Here is a 22,187-nt window from a genome sequence, read left to right on the forward strand (position 1 = left end):
ATAACTGGCCTGAAGCCCAAGTGCTTAAACCAGAAATAATACACTTTTAGAATTACAGACCACAATGAGATCCCATGGAGGGGAGGTATCCTTGATAGGAGGCCTGAGGAGAAAGATCCCTTTGAGGAAGGTCTTGCACAGCCTGGAAGAAAAGGTGGGATTTTCATTCAAATGGTAGTTAGAGATGTCTGCCAACTGGAGTTTGATCGTAGAGAAACTGACCCCCTAATGAAAAAGAGAGGCCAAGAAAACAAAATGTCAGGAATAGGGGCTGAAACGGGATCCAGATTGCGTTGTTTAGCCCAAATGGAAAATCTCTTCTGTTTACTGGAATATACATTCTTGGTTGACCATTTTTGAGAGGCCAAGATAATGCTCTTAACTGGAGAGGGAAGCCTGGACTGGGAAAGGATCACCGGAACCGGAGGAACCATGTGGTCAGATGAAGAGTCAGGAGATTGGGAAGAGGAAGCCCCCAAAATGAGAAATGTGATCCGTACTGGGATCTAATATCCCGGGTGGATATTTCAGATGAGATCAAAGGAGGGAAAACCACACCTGACGAGGCCAAAAGGGGACAATGAGGATGAGAGGAGTCTTCAGGCGATGGGCTTTCTGTATGACTTTGGGGATGAAGGGAATTGGAGGGTAATAAGTCCAGATGGCCAATCGTGAACCAGAGTGTCTCTGGGTGACTTCCCTGTTGGGGGGATCAGGGCTAAAGTAGTTGCTGCATTTGTGGCTGACTGGGGAGGCAAAAAGATTGCAGGAAGGGAGACCCCAATGGCTGAATATCCGACATGCCACTGACGGATTCAGGGACCACTTGTGAGGACTCGGGCTAGATCTGCTGAGTTTGTCAGCTAACATACTGGAACTGCCAGGAATGTGCATTGCAAGAAGAAAGCACCTGAAACACATTGCCTATTCCCACACTCTCATGGCCTCTAGGCACAGGGGATAAGAGCGTGTTCCCCCCTGCTTATTCATGCACCAAACCACCACCATGTTGTCAGTTTGAACTGTTATAGTCCGGAGAAGGAGACACTCCTGGAAGGCTTGCAACATTAGAAGAATGGTTCTATATTACAAGATCGAAGCTTTACTTAATCGAAGCAAAGCTGGAACTTGTAATATCAAAACCATAAATTGTAGAACTGCCGATTTAACCCAGGGAAATAGTTCCCTTGGCCATTATGTGGTGTATGCCCATTTCTCCAATTTGGAGTGATCTCGGAGTTGGTATATTTAGGTAGGGTGTGTGTGTGTGTGTGTGTGTGTGTGTGTGTGTGTGTGTGTGTGTGTGTGTGTGTAGGGCACAGCCCTCCACATCAGGGGGTTTGGGGGGGTGAAGCCCCCCACTTGATTTCGGATGTAAAGTTTTTTTTTTGATTCAGCCAAGGGAAGTGTTTCTTTTGGTTGAATCGGCTATTCGACAATTATAGCTGTCGATATTACAAGATCGAGCTTTAGTTATTCGATCAACTATAGCTTCGATGTTGTAAATATAGACGCAGAAGGACTTCTCTCATCTCCAGGACATTTATGTGCAATTTGGTCTCTAAAGGGGAACACATGCTTTGAACCAACCTTCCCAGAAAATGCCCCTCACCCCATAGGGAAGTGTCTGTGGTCACCATGGCCTTGGGTTGGGGAAGACAGAAGGATCTGCCTAGTATGAGATTCTGAGCTTGGAGCCACCAAGCAAGATGACGTCTGCACACCTGAAAAATCTTGATGGTCATGGACATGAGGTGAAACTGAGCTGACCATTGTACCGCTAGGGTCCACTGCAGAACCCTCATATATCTAGTGAGAGGCACTAGCTGGATTACTGCCGCCACTGAACTAGCGCTTGCAAGATCAAGTGGACCATCGGACGATCCAGATCCAGCAACTGATGGACCTGGTCACGAATGATCCGAACTCTGTGTAGGGGAATGCTGCAGTCTCTGACACAGTATGCAGAAGGACCCCAATAAACTCTAGGTTTTGCCACAGGGAAAGATGGGATTTGAGCAGGTAGACCGTGATGACTAGATCCTGAAAGAGACAGACTATAATCTGTGGCCATACAGAGTTGATGCCTCGTGGGACCATGACAAGCAATCACCCAGGTATGGGAAGACCTGGAAACCTTGCAGCTGGAGATTAGCTGTCACCACTGCCATGCATTTGGTAAACAGCCAAGGGGCTGTGGCGAGTCCAAAGGGCAGGGCTCTGAACGGATAGTGGTTGGCACCTAGCCAAAAGCGCAGGTATCTCCTGGAGCGTCTGTTGATTTTGATATGATAGTATGCATCCTTGAAATCTACCGAGCACATCCAGTCACCCTTGCGCAGAAGAGGCAGAATGGACTGAATACTGACCATCCGGAACTTGGAATTCTTGACTGACCAGTTAAGTTCACTGAGGTCCAAAATGGGACGCAGGTCCCTGGTTTTCTTGGGCACCAAAAAGAGGCAAGCGTAAGTTCCAGACCCTCAGTGTCCTGTTGGGACCGCATGGATGGCTCTTTTTTGAAGATCTTGGACTTCGAGAAGGGCCAACTCCCTCTGGTGGGGGAGGAACATCCAGGAAAGAACTTTCAACTGGAGGGGGCTGAAAAAAAGTTATGAAGTTAACTCCTGGTAATGATCTTTAACACCCACTAATCTGAGGTAATACTTGTCCAGGGCAGTGGGTGGAGGGAGAGTCGACCCTTGACTGCCTCCAGGGAAGGACAGCCGGGCAGCGCTTCAGGAGTGCTGAGGGGGGGCTTCTCAGAGAAGGGTTCTCAGGAGCTCTGGTTCTGGGGACCCCCTCAGCCTCTGGGGTGGTGTCTGCCGTCAAACCCTCTACCCTGGCCGGAGGAAGAGGATTCCTGAGGAGCATCCTGGAAGGAAGACAGAGACCTGTGAAAACAAAGTTTCTTACTCCCCCCTCTAATTTTTGGAAAAGGATCGATGGATCGATGGGGTGTAGGGAACTTGATCCCCACCATGGACAAAGTCTTTTTTCCTGCTTGCTGCTGGTCAAAGTCTCTTTGACGGAAGGACCAAACAAGGTAGACCCATTGAAAGGGGTGTTAGTGAAGGACACCTTAAAGGGTTCTGCAAACCTGCAAAGGCAAAGCCAGGCATGCCGCCTGATGGCAATGCCCATGCCCACTACTCGAAATGTGGCATCCACTGCATTAGAGATCAGCCTCATTGAAGTGTTAGATAGGAAAGTTATAGTGGACAGCTTCAAAGAGACCAATTTGAGACTCTCCAGACGCAGCAACTCAGAAAGGGAAGTGGAGAGCTCCAATACCAAATCCCTTTGCAGCAGGGTAAAGTGTGCCATGTACTTGGTTGCTCTCAGTCTGAATGTCACTGAGGCAAATATGTGCTTCCCAAAATGGTCAATTGCCTGTGACTCCCTGTTCAGGGGATGGACCGTGGAGTTCTGCTCAGCGAGCTCCTTCTTAGTAGCTGCGGCCACCACAAAAGCATCAACGGGGATGCTCTTGCTCTAAAAGGCCTTATCCTTAGACTTAGAAACTTCTCAGCCTTCTTGGGAAATGGTTCCACTGTGCCCAGCTCCTTCCATGCCCTGTAGGCGATGAGTTGTATGAGCTCATCAGCAGAGGGAGACACCCAGGTAGACGATGGGCCCGTCCCAAAGGCCTTCAAAAGTACGGATTCCTCTGTAGAAGGGGTGGGGGTAAACCAACTGCCTCTTTGCTTTAGGATCTTGAGGATGTTCCCAAAGGGCACTTCTTCAGACAGACGTTTGGGGGAGCTGTCTCCTTCCTCAAAATCCATGTCCTCAGTGAGGGACTCTCTAGGGGAGTCCAAGTACCTCCTCTTGCACATCCTCCCACGAGGAGGCTCCTCCACGGTGGGCTCTGGGGAGGACTCAGAAGAGGTAGGGATCCTGAGGGGGGTAATGCCTATCTGAAGGCGCTCACGAGAGGGCTGACCCTGGAAGCATGATGAGGTCTCAATGCCCAACATGAAGAGGGGCTGGGGAAGACCTAGAGCTAAAGAAGAGGTAGCTGCCCAGTCGTAGAATGTCCACTCTATGGCCTAAAAGGCCGACAGGCTGGATAAAGCCCCCATCCCTCCTCAATAGCCACAGCTGCCCGGGATGGGGGACTCCAATGCTGCACTGACATCTCCAGACGATATTGGTCATGAGCTGTCCAGTGTAGAGGCCCCCAAAGGGAGGTAATAGTCAGAAAACTCTAGGCCCGACCCCACCCCTTGGGAACCAGCACTGACCTCAAGGGGCCAAGGCACAGCCAGTTCCAAGGGCAATGGAACAGAGCCCACCAGGGACCCTGATGGTGTTGGAAGGGAAGATATGCCAGACACTGTCAGCCTCTCACAGGGAATGCTCTGATCTTGAGGGTCCAAACCTGGATGGGTCAGACGAAAAAAGAGGAGTCCCGCAGATGGAGAGGATCCCCTTGGCAACTAAGCAGGGGATGATAACAAGTCCAACTCGATTTGAACCTTGAGAAAGCTCCTCATCATCCTATCCATGTCTGAGGGGAGCAAGCTCTTGGTGGATCTGGAAGAGACTGACAAATGTCCCGACCTGACTGAAGGCCTGCGGTCTTGGGAGGGAGGCTGACTTGTACAACTCAGACGGCCTGGGTGGATCTGAATGAGCATTCGGCGCTGTAGTTGGATCTGACAGGCAGATCGGATCCGAAGGCAGTCTGTGTCTGATCAGATCCGAGGGCCTCCAAGACTCAGTGGTATCTGATCTGACAGAAGGAGCTGGGGCTCTTGGAGCAGAAGAGCCCAGATCTGAAGCCAAAGATGCTGGACTCAGATCTGGGGAACTGCGATCCCAGAGCCTCAGCATTTTGGTGAGAGATTCCCTGGAGGAAGAAGATTTCCTTTTGGGATTAGAGGGAGGCTTGGAAGGGGAACCTGAGACCAGAGGACCCCCCTTTACCAAGCCCCTTAAGCAGGAAGTTGTTCCTACGTTCCAGGAGAGCCCTGGGGTTGAACCTGGCACAAATGTCGCATTCAGCCTCCAGGTGAAGCTCTCCCTGGCAATAGGCACACTCCTCATGTGGGATGGAATGGGGCATTTTCCAACAGCACAAGGAACAGCTTTTAAAGCCAGAGGGCTTTTCAGACATCACACTCTTGCACAAACACCCACCACCCGCACACTACACAAAAAGGGGGTAAGGGGTATAGAAGGTAAAGAATCAGCTGCAGAGGGAGAAGCAGAGACATTAAGAGCTACCTAAAGGACCCGGGAGGAAAGGGTGGGAACCTAGGGAGAAGCTTAAAAAAGAGAGCCTAAACACTATGGGGAGAGGAGGAAACCTAACTAGACTAAGACAAAAAGAAAAATAGTCAATAGAGAGAAAATAAAAATTCAGGGAAAAAAATGTTTTACCTATCTCAAACAGGAAGCTTGAGCTGCAGGATACACGTCCATAGCGAAATCGGGGCAAATGAGATCTGAGGGTTGTGGCTAGCAAGGGCTCTTGGGAAGGGGAGGAGCATGAGCTCTGGAGCAGTCCTTTCAGTTGCCGGCCCGGATCCAGGGTCAGATTTAAGACCCATCCAGGATCAATAATGACACAGATAGCATCAGATCAACTATTCCATTGATTTACTACGCACAAAAGGAAATGCTTTCCTGCCACTGAGATTTAATTAGAATAGTCTCTCCAAGGGATTAACAGAATAACTAAAAGAGATGGGGAACATATTACAGAGAATGAAATTACACACGAGAATGTGACTGTGATGCTTTTCTATTCTTGCTCTTCACAACACAGATAGCTGTTAGTACTCAGCAGGTCATGCACAAAGATTGTGGGTTCTATTCTCACTCCAGGAGTTTGGATTCATTCCACTAACACTGATACTGCAGTACAGGATAAGGGGAGTGCCGCTATTGAGGTGCTGTCCTTTGGATGAGGTGTAAAACAAAGGCCCCATCTGCCTGGGCAGGTGACAGCTTAGGAATATGTTACAGACCCCATTACTCAGAGGAAGGAAGAGCAGGAGAATTTTTCGCCTCTGTATAAATACCATCTCTAACTTCCTAACTAGTGGAAGTAATCTAGTCAACAAAAGTAATGGAATAAATATCTACCCTGGTATATTAGTCCAGTGGTTTAATGATAGTGGAGGTGTTGTGGTGTTACAGTTTGAGTGCAAACCTTAATAACTTGCATACAGTTTAATGCTTTAAATTAATAAGCCCTAGGCCACTCACTACCACAGTTCAAGCAGCTGCCAGAGTACAGTACTGATAAAGAATGTTATGAAGTAAACGAGCTTAAGTCCCAGATCACCGGGATATATTACAGCCATCCCCATTAACAAGGAGACAGTATTGTTATGTAAAATCTTACCATAACTTTAGTTGCCCTTCTCTTCTATATGCTTCTGTATTCGTAACACAAGGGAGTCCACCTCTGGTCGACTCTCGAACGTCTGGCCATTTTACAAAAGACAGATGCTACTGCTAGGGTGCATGTGACATCCTGTGTCACTCTCTCTGGACATCGGCCATAAACAGACATTAGGCGCAAAATGGACATCAGCTTGCACCTACCTCAGAACTGAATGCTGCCAGAATCAGTGACTACGGAATGGGTGCTCGCTCAGGAGTCAGGCAAGTGTCAGAGGGAAGGTAGGGTGGGAAACTATACAGCAGCATATAGAAGAGAAGGACATCTAAAGTTATAGTAAGATTTTACACAGCAATACTATGTCCTTCTATTCATACCATGTAGCTGCTTCTAAAATGGCAGCTGTATCCAGGCCCTTGAAAAAGGCTCCAGAGGAGGACTGCACTAGTGGAGTGTGCCTTTACTGAGAAGGGAAGCATTCTGCCATGGGCTGTATAACAAAAGGTGTTCATTTTGGATATCCAAGAGGATATGGTTTGCTTGGAAACAGGGTGTCCCAGGGCTCTTGGGTGGTAAGAGACAAAGAGCCTGTCTGATTTACGGATGAGCTAAATAGTATCTAAGTTGTCTGTGAACATCTAGGGAATGCAGTATTCTTTCAGCCGGGTTTTGGGGTGAAGGAACGAAGGTGGGTAGGTTGATGGCCTGATTGAAGGACAGCTCACTGACCACTTTGGACATAAAGGTTGGGTTGGTACGCAAACACACCCTGTCTTTGTGGAAAATAGTAAATGAATGGGAGGCCATAAGGGCTTGTAGTTTTGAAACCCTTCTGGCTGAAGTAATGGTCAGCAAGAGTACAGTTTTGCATGTACAATGTTGGAGAGAACAATCTTTGGCTGGCTCGAAGGGTGATAGTGTAAATTTCTCCAGTACATAGTTAAGATCCCAAGGAGGCGGAATGGGCTTCTTTGGAGGTCTGAGGTGCAGAACCCCTTTTAGAAAAAGTTTAACTTCCAGCCTAGAAGCCAAAGGTGGGGTGAAAGGCAGGCAAACTGAGATGGCAGATAAATGGCTCTTGATGGGGGAATAAGATAGTCCAGACTTCATCAATTCACACAGGTAGGACAGGACCACTGCAGGATCTACTACCAGTGGTTGTAAGTTGTGTGTTTGACACCAGGCAGAAAATCTCTTCCATTTTGCAAGGTATGATTTTCTGGTATTTGGTTTTCTGGCCTGCAAAACCTGAAGCACGTCCTCTATGTAAAGGTGTCTGAAGGGAATCAATGTTCTATCACTCACAGTGTAAGATTCAGAGTGGACAGTTGTGGGTGTTTGAGCATTCCCTTCTCCTGTGTGAGCAGGTCCATCCATTGGGGTAACTTGTGGTGATTGCCCTTGACTAGATGGAGTAATAGGGGGAACCAATGCTGCCTTGGCCAACAAGATTTGAGGTTGTTCCTTCTGAATTTTCAGTAGAATTTTGTATGAGAGGGAAGTGGGGGGGGGGGGTATAAGCGTACATTCCCTTACAAGAGAATGACAGAGCATCCACCCTCCATGCTTCGGAGTGAGGTACCTTGGAGCATAAGGTTGGAAGCTGTCTGTTCATAGGGGATGCAAAGAGATCTACATCTGGAATACCCCACTGGTGGAAGAGATCCAGAAACATATCCCTATTTAGCATCCACTTGTGAGCTAGAGTCATGGTCCTGCTTAAAGTCTCTGCCATCACATTGTCTGCTGAGGGTATGTAGACAGCTTGGATGTTGATTTGTCTCTCTAGGGTGATTTCCCATGCTTGCAGGGCCAACCTGCACAGGAAGTAGGACCTTACCCACCCCCCTTTGCTGATGTACCACAGCACAGTTGTATTGCCTGTGTACCACCACAGCATGCCTGGTAGGAGACAATTCTTGAAAATATGTAGGGCTAATATCAGGGCTCTCATTTTCTTGATATTGATGTGCTGTTTCTGTTGTGTGAGGATCCATGAGTTTATCACTCTCCATTGTGTCTGAAGCATTTGTGAAAAGGTCCTGTTTGGGGGGGGGGGGCAGACCTGGGCTATCCATCAATACAATTCCCTAGAAAGGCATAGAAGCACTGGAACCATGAACTCCAGGGGGTGCGGATGTTGTTTCCAGATTGTTCTCAAGTACCACTGGAACTTCCTCATGTGAAGTTTTGCCAGGGGAAACATGGAGATAGCGGAGGCCATGAATCCTAGGAGCCTGAGAAACTTCCTGGCTGATATGGCTTTTAGAGGGAGTAATTCCTTGAAATAAGTAGTGAGAGATTTTTTCTGGGGGAACACAGACCATCATTTTTCCTGTTAGGTTCCTGCACCCCAGGAACACATGATCCTGTGAAGTTATCAGGGATGATTATTTGAGATTTATAGTAACCCCAGACTTCTCAAGAGGGAAATAAAGTCTCTGTGTTGTAGTACCATTGGAACTGACGGAGGGTGGATCAGGATATCGTCTAAGTAGAGGAAGAGATGGATTCCCCTTGTCCTGGCAAAGACCATTACTGGTGCTAGGCATTTTGTAAACACTCTTAGGGCCATAGAGAGACCAAATGGCAAAGCACAGAACTGACAGTGTGCAGAACCCACTCAGAAGCAGAGAAATTTCCTGAAGAGGGGATGGCTTGGATGTGTAAGTAGGCATCTTTTATATCCAAGGATACTATGAAAACCTGGTGAAGGATCAGGGGAAGAAGGGTAGGAAGAGTGAGGTCCAAAAGGAGGGAACTTGGATGAAGGTGTTGAGACAGGACAAATCCAGGATTGGTCGCCAGAGACCTTCTTTCATGGGAACCAGGAACATCCTGGAGTAAAATGCCTTTCCTCTTGCATGTGTAGGGACTTCTTGAATTCTTCCTTGATCAAGGAGCTCCTGAATAACAGGGGGAAGGAAACCAGTTGTTCTTGAGGGGGTTGAGGAATGCCTTTGGGAGTAGGTTTATTCTCCCATGCCATGAAGTATCTCTGTTTTACTATATAGAAGACCCAAGAGTCCTGCGTAACCTGATTCCAAGCTGGTAGGGGGAGAGCAACGCATGGAAAGTGGGGTGTCTGGATCTACTGCCAGGTAGTCACAGACTACCAGGCTTGTCCTGAAAAGGGTGTTTGGTAGCAGGAGTAGAGGGAGCAGACCTGGAGGAGGGCTGTTTCCTGGAGTCCTTTTTGCTTTTGGCTGGCATCTGTCTGGTAGGCCTTCTCACAAAGGAGGTTTTGGCAGGGTAGTTTCTTTGGAAGCGTGGAATGGGGGAGACAAAAATATGTCTGAGATCCTGTAAGCTCCTTGCCCTTCACTTGGAGGGCCTTGAAGAGGTCAGCAGCTGCTGAACCAACTAAGTCTTTACTGTCTAGGGGTGCGTCCAAGAGTTTAGATTTGATGTCATCAGGGAGAGGCTGCGACCTAAGCCAAGAGTATCTATTAATGATGGACCCCTGAAGCTACAGCCCTAGATGAGGCCTCTACTGCATCACAACTGCACTTTACTGAGTACTTGGTTACCTGAGTGCAGGAATTCAACAGGGTAGACATTTTAGTCTTGGCTGGGGAGTCAGGGAGGTCTCCCAGTTGTTTTGTCATATCAGCCAGCACAGCCAGGGAGTATTTGGCCATGTGGGTTTGGTAGTTAATTGCTCTTACTGCTAGTGTCGACCTTTTTCCCTAGGCCCTCCATTAACCTGCTCTCCTTATCAGATGGCAGGAGGGAGATGGAAGGGAGGAGCTTACTAGTTTTGTCTGTAGCCTCAGTAATGATTGAAGGGTCTGCAGAAGGAGCTTTATACAGGAAGTTTGCATCCTCAGGGACCTTATAAATCCTGTCTGTACATTTGGGTGCAGGAGGTTGGGAGTCAGGGTTCTTGGAGGAAGCCAGGAGGACATCAAAGAAGGCAGGGTGCACTGGAGGTACAGCAGACTTGCTGGGAGACTCCATTTGCAAAAGGTCATAATACCTTTTTTGGGTCTCTGTGACTTGACTGCTGTCCCACTCAAAGAATTCTTTCATCTGAGCAATACTTTCCCCGAAGGTAATATCTTCTCCTGGGCAATCTGCGCCATTGGACTCATCCTCTGGGGAAGCGTACCCCCCTTCAGGGGAAGCAATTTGGGAGGGGTGAGGGATTCATCCCCTGATGAATCCTCTTCTTTGGATGAGATGTGCGAAAAAGTTTACCTTTAGGGGTAGATGATGTAGGGGCCTGGCGCATGGTCAAGAAGGCATTTAAAAGGCCTTGAGTGAAGGCCTGCCAGTCAGGAAGTTGTTCAGAGGTTGCGGGCATCAGGAAAGCAGCAAGATATTTGGTTTTTGCTTCTCTTTATGGGACTCTGATGTCATGGTACTGGAGATACGGTGAAGAGTGGGAGGGCCAGATGCCTGACGGTACTCCACAATGTCTGTGCTAACGTCCTCACGAACTACAACTTGCAAGACCCCAAGCGGACCCTCGGAGATGATGAGCCTTGGTTCCCCCTCGGTGACCGATTCAGATGCCTGCGATTCCCTCTGGGATGTGTCCTTGGCTTCTTTAACTGCTTCCTCCTGGGTACCTGCCAAAGGAAGGTCTGAGGATTCTGGCTCGGACTCCGGGCCTTCACCGGCCTCAAGAGGTATGGCTGGAAGGGAGGGTGCAGCAACCGGTTTAGGCCTTGAATTTTTGGCCTTTTTGACTGGCGGCTCATATGAGGGACCTGAAGTCAGATCCATCACTTTAGCCAAACGCTTGAGTCGCTGGTTCTCTAAATAAAGTTTTAAGGCAGCTAGGCGACTTCTGAGGGTTTTGGGGACAAAGACCTGACAAATACTACAAGTGTGGTCATGTTCTTGGCTTAAGCAAAACAGGCAGAGCTCATGCATATCTTTATGTGGAATTTGCCTTCCACACCTACACTTACCCTTTCTACCCGATATGAAACCCAAATGCAGTAGCAAAGGATAATCAAAAACCCTTATGGGGTACTTATCTGAAGTCGGATAACATGAACAAGGCACATGGATCACTTTTCCAAAGGAGCAACGACCGGAGCTGGCAGTCATACAGGCAGCAGAAAAGTTCTGAGGTAGGTGCGTACTCACATCTGTTTTGTACCCAACATCTGTTTATGGCCATCTGCAGACAGACGTGGGACATCAAACGCACCCTAGCAGTAGCATCTATTTTTTGTAAAATGGCCAGACATTCGAGAGTCGACCAGAGGCGGACTCCCTTGTGTTATGAATACAGCAGCATACGAAGAGAAGGACATTTTGGTATGACTGCAACTGCAGTGTTACAAACATATGGGGGGGAGATAACTAAGTCAACAGTCTTAGTCGACACAGTGCAAGCTTGTTTTCAAAAATATTGGCCTAAAACAAGGAAGAGAACATCATCCACTTATTAACAGACTAAGAAATTACTATGATTAAAATAACACCTACCCAGACATTGACAACCGTTCTATTTTTTGAGCTTGAGTTCTGCTTCTTATACACTTGTGCATTTAAAAATGTTTCATGCTTCTTTAAATTATACTTTTTGAATGTCTGTGAACTCAATTACCTTCTTAAAGCTGAATTCTCCAAGTCAGTCATGAAACCACAAAGAAAAATAAAAGTTGTGTTAGGAAATCATAATTGTTGATGCTTAAGTAGATTCACTGTTGCAGTACTGACTCTTGGAATGTCCTGCCTAAAGGTTCTTCTGAATACCAGAGATCTCACATTCCCTCCCTTGGCTCATCAGACTCCTTCACCTTTAGACATCAGTGGTAGAAAGGTTAGACAGCCAGCAATATTTTCAGGTCTTTCTTGACCTAGACTGCAGTCACAGTTCCCCAAGGCCAGCCACAACCTGTCCAGTGATTGTGTAATCTAGTACCACGTGAATAAAAGATGGAATGTGGATAAGAATCTAAACATGGAGTGCAAGGAAGGTGAAGAGGGTACCCTCCCCAACCCCAGGGCATAAATCAAGAGAAAGAGGGGATGGAGAGAGGGAAAGTACAGTTGTGTAAGTAAACTTACCACAACACTAGATGTTCAAATGATCACTGGTGCAGTAACCTACCTATATGGGTTATATCCTTCAAAGATATAAACAGCCAGTCAGCTTCCAAAGCTTCAGAGCAACTTCCACAGATCGAAACCATTAGGTCAGCTAAGTGATGAGCTGATTAAGACACAGGTTTGGGTGCCAAGCCTTTGTGAGATGGAGGCTAAGCCCAGAAAAGACAATGCTAGGAACATAAAATAAAAGTCCACACCTTGGCAATAACAATACACCAAGAAACAAGTGGGCTGGCAGGATGGAGCTGCTACTGCAGCAGTGATCATCTGAACCACTTACTGTTAAAGAAAGTTTACTTATACAACTGTACAATGTTCTTCATATTAATCAGTGTTGCAGTAGCCTAAGCTATATGGGTAGATTACCATAGCCTACAAATTCTGAAAGGTGGAAGGAGAACAGTCTAGCAGCCTCCGGGTAATGGTCCTAGCAAAGCCTGATCTAAACATAGAGAAGGAATCAAGCTTACAGTGCTTTGTAAAACTATTTTAAAGAACCAAAATGCTGCTACTAGAATATTTCTAGAATCCAACCCTTTCCAAAAAGCCATAGATGAAGCCAAGGACCTGGTAGAGAGGGCATTGACCCTGCCTGGAATAGTTTTTGTTTGTTAAACTGAATTATCAGCAGGTTACACAGACTGATACTGTACAAATGTATATTTGTATACTAAAGGGTTTACGGAAACAAGCCGACCAAGCACTACTGTCGAGATTATAACATTTTCTTTATAATACAGATCACTGTCAGATACATTGCACTTCCTCAGCTGACTCAGACTACAAAATGTTCATCAGGTAGTCTTTTACAGACACTTTTATCTAGTTTCAAAACTGTCCTTGATGGAGTATTATTTTCCTGTATTGAAGCATTCTTTGTCTGTATCCTTATCTCATCCAAAGAAAACCAGTTTTCAGCAGGCTGAAATGTTCTTTCATTGATAGGATAGTCTGTAACTTTTGCTGCTGTATTAGTCATTTCCCTTTAGCAGGTTTGTTCACCTGAATATCTGTATACATTCAACTGTTTCACATTTCAACAAACCTCTATTGTTACTGTCATTTGTTACAAAAACATGCATAATACTTTACTTTTTCTTTACAGAAGCACTGTTAGGCTAATTATATTTGTTTACTACATATTTTTCTGTACTTGCAGATGCTGTGTTCTAAAAATAACTCAGTTACTATGATAGAAATCAGTTTTACCAAACCTCTGTTACTATGAAGGAAAAACAGTTATACAAAATTTTATATATATATATATATATATATATATATATATATATATATATATATATATTTTTTTTTTTTCCCCTATCAAATACATGTTATTACTATTAGGATAACCAGTTTTATTTTATATAATTCTATCAATTCCCCCTTCTTATTTTGAAAACAACAAAAAAATTTCATTAAAATTTAAATCAAACTTTTAATTTTTAGAGAATAATTTGTCTCCATTGGTTATGTTACTTTTTACCAGCTACATTAGTTACAATAGATACCCGATTGACAGTCTTTTTAATATAAAGCTTAACACTAGTACACATTATTATGATCAACAAGATAATGGCTACTATAGCAATAAAAACTGTGATAATGTTTTTCACCACTCTGAAAATAACCCATTTAACCAATCACTCCAGTCACTGTTCCATGTAGTCTCAGAGAATTTAGTACATAAGCGCTGTCACTGTAAACATTTAGTGGATGTAAATGCTACAAAAAAAGAAGTTATGTACTCACCATAATGTTCCATGTTTGTTGTCCATGATCTCGCCTTCTTTCTTGCTTGTTGGGTTCAGAGCCGATACTCTGCTCCGACTCGGCTGCATTCTAAAGCTCGAGAGCTTCTAATGACTCGAGGCTAGACCCTATCCAACATGCCTAGCGAGAGATACCCAGATCTCATTTGTGATAACCCATAACGCTAAATATATATATATATATATATATATATATATATATATATATATATATATATATATACATACACACACATATCAATACCACCAAGACAACAGTAATAGACCCTAAGCCTATACAATTCATGAGGCAGGAAAGGAATCATAGCACATATAGCCAAATACCAGATAATTCCTCTAAATCCTCCAGGAAGGGGGGGGGGGGGAGGGATGCAAGAAAGAAGGCGAGATCATGGTCAACAAACATGGAACGTTATGGTGAATACATGACGTCTTTATGTTACGTTGTCCCTATCTCGCCTTCATTCTTGCTTGTTGGGACAGCGCCCCCAGCACCCTCTTTCTCGGGTGGCTCAAGGGAATAAACTCTTCAGAACCGTGGAACCAAAGGATGCCCCGTTCTGGGAGGTCATATCTACCTTATAATGATTGGTGAAGGTATGAGGAGTAACCCAAGTAGCCGCCACACAAATTGAGTCCAAAGACAGTCTGGCTTGAAATGCAGTACAGGTAGATAATGCTCTAGTTGAATGCCCTCGAATTTTTCCTGGCAGTTGTTTGTGCTGTGAGCTATAAACATAAGTGATGGTGTCTGTAAGCCATTTCAATAAGGCTACTTTTGAGACTGAAGCTCCCTTTCTGTTTTCTGAAAATTATATAAACAATTGGTCAGATTTTTTGAATTATTTTGTCCTGTGCAAGTAGAAACATAACTGCCTATGAACATCCAGTTGGTGGAGTTTATATTCTGCCTTGTTGCCATGATTAGGGAAGAAAACAGGGAGTTTTATTGATTGATTTAAATTTGACTCAGAGCAAACTTTTGGTAGGACGGAGGAATTGGTTCTGAGAGAAACTCTGTCTTTATGTAAAATTAAACAAGCGGGACGAATGGAGAGAGCCTGTAGTTCTGATACCCTCCTAGCTGAGGTAATGGCAGTCAAGAAGATTGTTTTCCAAGTCAAGAACTTCAGAAAACAAGTAGCAGCTGGTTCGAAAGGAGGGAGAATCAAGGCAGCTAGAACTAAGTTTAGATCTCAAGGAGGAGGCGGTTCTCTTATGGGGGTCTCACGAGGACAGTACCTTTCAGGAAAGCTTTGCATAACCTATGGGACATAACGTTGGAACCCATTTCTCCAACATGATAATTGAAAATAGCAGCCAGCTGAACTCAGATGGTGGCTGCAGCTGCCCCTTGGTTAAAAGTCTCAGTTAGAAATTCCAGGATCTTCGAAATGGGTGCAGTAAAAGGGTCAATATGATTTTTGACTGCCCAACAAGAGAACCTCTTCCATTTGCTAGCATAAAGCTTGTTGTAGATTTGTGAGAAGAAATCAAAATGTGTCATACTGCTGGGGAAACGTCAGGAAGCCTGGCTAAGATGGGAAGTGGAGAAACCAAGCTGTTATGTTGAGGGTTTAAATAGAAGGGTGGAGTGTTCCTGACTGATGCACCAGTAGATCTGGAACTGGGTTCAGGATCCAAGGACCAAATTTGATGAGGCCAGTAAGGGGCAAGGAGCATTAGCTTGCAACTCAGCGATTTTACTTTCTGAAGAACTTTGGGTATTAGAGGAAGCAGGGGAAAAGCATAAAGACGTCCCGGGGGCCAATTGTGAACAAGTGCATCCCTGGGTGGCTGTCCTGGTTGGGGGATCAGGGCAAAATAGCTGCTGCATTTGGTATTGATGGACATGGCAAAAAGGTTGCAGCAAGGCTGGTCCCACTTACCAAAAATTTGATTAGCAATTTCCTGCTTCAGGGACCACTTGTGTGGCAGCAGAATTACCCTGCTTAGCTTGTCCATTATCATGTTGGATCTCCCCGGAATGTGTGTTGCAATCAGAAAGCACTGAGAAGACACAGCCCATTCCCATACTCTTTGAGCCTTTCAACACAAGGGGTAAGATCTGGTCCCGCCTTACTTGCTGATGTACCACACTACGGACATGTTGCCTGAATTGCAATCGTCCCCGTAGTTACAGAGCCCTGCAGTGCTTGCAACACCAGAAGCACCGCTCCCATCTCCAGGACATTGATGTGCAAGTGGTACTTGTGTTGCTGCCAAGTTCCTTGAACAGTCTGTCCCAGATAATGCCCCCCCCCCACTATCTGGGAAGCATCCGTGGCCACTGTGGCTACTGGTTGGGAAGGATGAACGGCCTGGCTATCGTTACGTGCATAGACTGAAGCCATCATTGTTGATCCTTTTTGCAGGTCTCTGTGATGAGAATCTTGGGCGACTTGGGTAGATTCTGCATGGACCACTGAGCAAATAGAAGCCACTGCAATATCTTCATATGGAAGCATGCCAAGGGAACTAGTGTTATTGCTGCCACCATCGAGCCTAGCACTTTGAGAACAAATCTTGCTTGAATCTTCTTTCTCCTGATCAAGATTGACACCTAATGTCAAATAGTTGACACTATCTCCTAAGGCAATTTTGCTATCATGTCTTTTGTATTTAAATCTGCTCCTATAAATGTAATATGTTGACAGGGCAACAAGGCAGCTTTTTCGTAGTTTATAGTGATGCCTAGCTCTGAGCAGAGACGAATTGTTGTGTCCCTTGCCCGGATTAGTCGATGCTTGGTGGTGGCGGTAAGGAGCCAGTTGTCTAGATATGGAAACACTAGTAAAAAAAATCAAATACGTTGTGCATACAAATTCCTCAGGAGCTGCTTATTTAAAAACACACTTTATTCCAACTAAGCATTAAAAACTGGTTAAACGCTTTCATCCATAAATCAGTGGACTTCATCAGAACATAAACTAAATACATTTGAATCCTTGTATAACAACTTTTTGGCGCCAAAAATTTCATTTAAAGGTACACCTACTCAAAAGATATATACATAAATAAATATTAATACTAACCTGTACATAAACCAACATCCCTCATTCATAATCACTGTAAACTATACTAAATGTGATGATGTTGCTTAAAAAACATAAAACTACATAGTTGACATTAACTACCATTTAAAATTGATGCATAAAATACCAATAGCGTGACCCAATTATGTCAATGAATGCACTTATCATAATCCCTCAAAAATCATTTTAAAAAACATTAGCTATTAATATGATTATAAAGGCTGTTTATAAAAAATTATTTGTAAAACATTAAGTCTTCAATTGTAATATAGGCTTAATAGTTATGTACTCATTTAAGCCTGGCTCATTAGATGCATCAGTTAACTGCCATTTCATCTTTTTCTGCCCTAAAATTGCTTTATAATCACCTCCATGTACTCCCATAGTAAGTTGTTCCACTATGGCAAATTTAAATGTGTGAATCTCCATAGCTGTCTATATGCCTATATAAGGCGTTACTTTTGTCTTTCCACCTAATACAATAAAGGTGATCGTAGATTCTTTTTTTAAAACATCTCTCTGTTTTTCCTATGAAAAAGCTGGAACATAACATGCACCTAGCCAAATATATAATATTCTTGCAGTTGCCATGTTTGAAGGTAATTTTAGTTTTAGTGATGTTATCTAACGTAACACTCTCAACCTCCCAAATAGAGCCACAATGACTACAACTCCCACAACGTCTTGTGCATTTATTCTGCTTCGTCATGTTCCTGCTAATACTACCTCTTTCAAACAGAGATTTCAAATTGCTGCCCATCTTATAAACAAATACCGGACGGTCTCCAACTATGTCACTGATCCACCCTAATCACCTTAGGAAAATGTTGAAAAATATATTTAAAGGACAATGCATTAGGGCGGTAAGAATGACATCTAGTTGTAGTGAAATTATAGATGAGATAGATTTTATTATGTCCCTATTTAGGTCTAGGGGTTATCCCATGTACATGTTGAAGGAAGTTAGTAGTTATGTTATAGGTGAATGGGGTAAAAAACATCTGCCCATTTTAGGAACTGAATTTAAATGAGTAATAGGGAGATTCATCACAATGAAGTTCAATATAAGAGGGCATGTGTTTTGGAATACAATTCTCAAGCCCGTGACACTAAACAGATCCTTAGCAAGAAGTGGAATGTTTTCAAGGTTGATAAGGGAATCAGTGACATAGTTGGAGACCATCAAATTTGCTCTACTTTCCATATTTTCACTTAAGGGGTTAGATGGTTCTTTAGCTGCAAAAAATATATACTGAGATTTAATTTTCTCATATATAATTTCAGGGCCACAAGATCTTAGAAATTAAATTTCAGTATATTTTTTTCAACTAATGAACCATCTAACCCCTTAAGCGAAAATACGGAAAGTAGAGCAGGTACACCCAAAAGAAAAAGTTTATTTAATTCACCACTACATCCTTTATTGGATACATTTGAGAAAGTAGTCACGAAAGACATTTATGATATTCACTTAAGTGATACAAAAATACCTTGGAACCTTACCAAAAGAGATTATACTTTGTTAATGGACCTTAGGAAGGATGACTCAGTCTGCATCATGACCCCAGACAAAGGTGGGGGTATTGTACTGTACAGGGCGATGGATTATTCTAATGTGATGCAAGAAATGTTATTTGATGGTACAACATATGCAGGGATCTCAAAAAAAATCAGATAAACATCGCCTACTCATGTATTGATTCATTCTTAGAATATCATCTTATAAATCAGAGAATAGATGTAGAGGATCATAATTTTTGTTGTCGTTGTTGTGTCTTTCGGCTTATCCCGGTTAGGGGTCACCACAGTGGAACTCCGGTCCGCTAATGTTTGGTAGGGGATTTTTACGTGCCGAGTTACCAGCCCTATGCACAACCTTCAACGAAGGCACGCCTATTCACGCATGCCTCCACACAGAAGACGCTCTAGCTGAGAGTCGAACACGACGTCTTGCTGTGAGGCGACAACGCTACCGCAGCACCACTACCGCGTAATTTTTGTACAATAAAAAAACTATTATTCCTGTATTTTCTGCCATACCCAAGGTCCATAAAAATATTGAAACCCCCCCCCCTTTTAGGCCCACAGTTGCAGCAAGTGGGTCTAAGACACATCCACTAGCAATATATGTGGATTTCTGAAAGACTCATGGGACTTTTTGGGTCATTTAAAGAATGAATTATGGATGTGGGATTTGATTTATCTAAGTAGATGAGAAAGATTAATTTAATGTTATTCCTAGAGTAGATGGGATGGCTTTATTTGAGGAGGCCTTTTTTCATTTTTCCGATCTTGCACATGACCAAATCACACTTATATGTGAAATTATGAGTCTAGTCCTAGAAAATAATTATATTTATTTTGAGGGCAAGCTTTATCAGCAAATTAAGGGGGTAGCGATGGGAGCGGCGTGCGCTCCAGTGCATGCATATTTAGTACTGTTGGGATGGGAGACCAACCATGTATTCCAATGCCCCTTTTGGCACAGAATTAGAATGTACACCAGATTTCTGGATGATATTTTTATTTTGTGGGATGGACCTAGTACTGAGGTTGAACAATTTGTACAATATCTCAATAATACAACAGCACTTCTAAACTGTACATATGCTTGATGGTACAGGTATCACTTTTCTAGACATGTATATCTTCCATGACTATAGTGGTTTTAGATCAAGATTTTTTCGAAAGGAAACATTCTGCAATTCTTATTTACATTTTCAAAGCAACCACTCTATAAGTCAAAAAGGAAGTATTGTGAAGGGACAAGCTATCAGGGTAGCACACAACATCAAATCATGATGATGTAAAAAGTGAACTAGATAAAATTTGTAATATGTTCCAGGAGAGGGCATACCCCAAATAATTTGTTATGGAAATAATAGATGAAATGCATAAAAATGGGGTACTGTCTACAAACCACTGTTGGGAGTGGGTTTGGCCCCATCTAATACTGAATATAAGATTGACACCAACAAGGTCTTATATCAGAAAGCATGTGTGTTACAATATAACCATCTTACCAAAAAGATTAAGAATGCCTTGAGTTCCGATTGGAACATATTTAGGGTAAATAAAGATGTCTATGATAAGGTGGGTAAAGAATTAAAATTTGTATATAGTACAGGAGCAAACTTCAAGAAGCTCCTGGAACATAGGATAGACAGCTCTAGTATAATAGATGCTACTACAAAGCCTTGTGGAGCTTGCAGTCAATGCCCTTAGTTTACTTTAAAAATGGTAATTGTAAGACTAGCAAAGTGGTCAATTTAAGTGTTTGTGCCACATGTTTTTACTTTTATGTAGGCAAGACCGAATGTCCCTTAAGATGTAGAATATATGAACATGTAAAGGATACCAAAAATGGGGAGCAGAACAGTGCACTGTATAAGCATTCTCAGACTTGTTCTAACTTTGATAAGTTTCTATTTGGGATAGTGGAAATTATTAAACTGGATAGCAGGGGGGGAGACTGGAAAAATATTTCAAAGAAAAAAGAAACAGAATGGCAGCTTAGGTTAGCTGCAATGTTCCCCCCAGGCTCGAATGATGCAACTTCTATTGTTCCTATGTTACATGAAAAAGCAGATAAAATATAATTAGAAGTTATGTACCTACCATAACGTTCCATGTTAGTTGTCTTCTCTCGCCTTCTTTCTTGCTGGATGGGTTCGGAGCCGATCCTCGGCTCCGACTCGGCACTTGCTTTAGCTCGAGAACTCCTTTTACCAGCTCGAGGCAACCCTATATCCCATGATGCAAGGCGGAACTACCTCAGATCTCGTTTGGCAGCTAACTCACCCTGCTAAAGGTTATCCTAACCAAATTAGGAACAAAGTTTCCTAAAAGAAGTCCTCATAACAAAGATCCAGAGGAAACAAACTAATAGGAACTCTTCAAGATCTGTCCAGGCCAGGCGAAGGAGGAGGAGACGCAAGAAAGAAGGCGAGAAGACAACTAACATGGAACGTTATGGTAGGTACATAACTTCTAAATGTTAAGTTGTCAATCTCGCCTTCATTCTTGCTGGATGGGACCGCGTCCCTAGCACCTGTATCCTGGGTGGCTCAATGGAACAGACTCTTGAGAACTGTGGAACCAAAACTGGCCCTATCTCTGGAGGCCAAATCCAACTTGTAATGAGAAACAAAGGTATGAGGCGTGGCCCAAGTAGCTGCTGCACAAATGGTATCAATGGGAAGTCTATCCTGAAAAGCTGCAGAAGTGGATAGACTCCTGGTCGAATGTGCTTTTGGCTTAGAAGGTAGTTGTTTGCCTCTGAGAGAGTACACATAGGAAATGGTGGAAGTCAACCATCTGGATAAGGTCACTTTAGAAACTGGAAGACCTAACCTGTTTTCTGCATAAGAGACAAACAATTGGTCCGATTTTCTAATTTGTTTGGTCCTATGCAAGTAGTACCTGAGCTGACGATGGACATCCAAAAAATGCAATTTCTGTTCGGCTCTGTCAGAATAGTTAGGGAAAAAGACTGGTAAATCTATAGATTGGTTAATATTGGTTTGAGATACAACCTTGGGGAGAAAGGAAGGGTTAGTTCTTAACGATACCCTGTCCTTATGAAAAAACAAATAAGGTGAACGAATACAGAGAGCCTGAATCTCGGAAACCCTTCTTGCAGAAGTGACAGCCAGTAAAAATATAGTTTTCCAAGTCAATAACTTCAAAGAACATGAAGCAGACGGTTCGAAAGGAGGTAGTATCAAGGATGCTAACATTAAGTTTAGATCCCATTGCGGAGGAGGATGCTTTATAGGTGGTTTTAGGAGAAAAACTCCTCTCAAAAAGGCCTTGCATAATCTATGAGACATGATGTTATTGTCATGCAAGCCAACATGATACTTGGAAATGGCAGCCAGTTGTACTTTGACTGTAGATGACGAGGATCCCGAATGAAAAACCTCCGCTAGGAAATCTAAAACAGAATGTACG

The 22,187-nt window shown here is 43.7% G+C and overlaps 1 protein-coding gene across 1 annotated transcript in view; it reads right to left on the minus strand.

The window, feature by feature from the left end:
- TEX261 (testis expressed 261) overlaps positions 1–22,187 on the minus strand; it is a 719,138-nt gene that overhangs the window by 194,566 nt on the left and 502,385 nt on the right. The window lies entirely within an intron of this gene.

The sequence above is a fragment of the Protopterus annectens genome, chromosome 2.part2 (genome assembly GCF_019279795.1).
Source record: "Protopterus annectens isolate FY-2018-M chromosome 2.part2, PAN1.0, whole genome shotgun sequence".
NCBI lineage: Eukaryota > Metazoa > Chordata > Ceratodontiformes > Protopteridae > Protopterus > Protopterus annectens.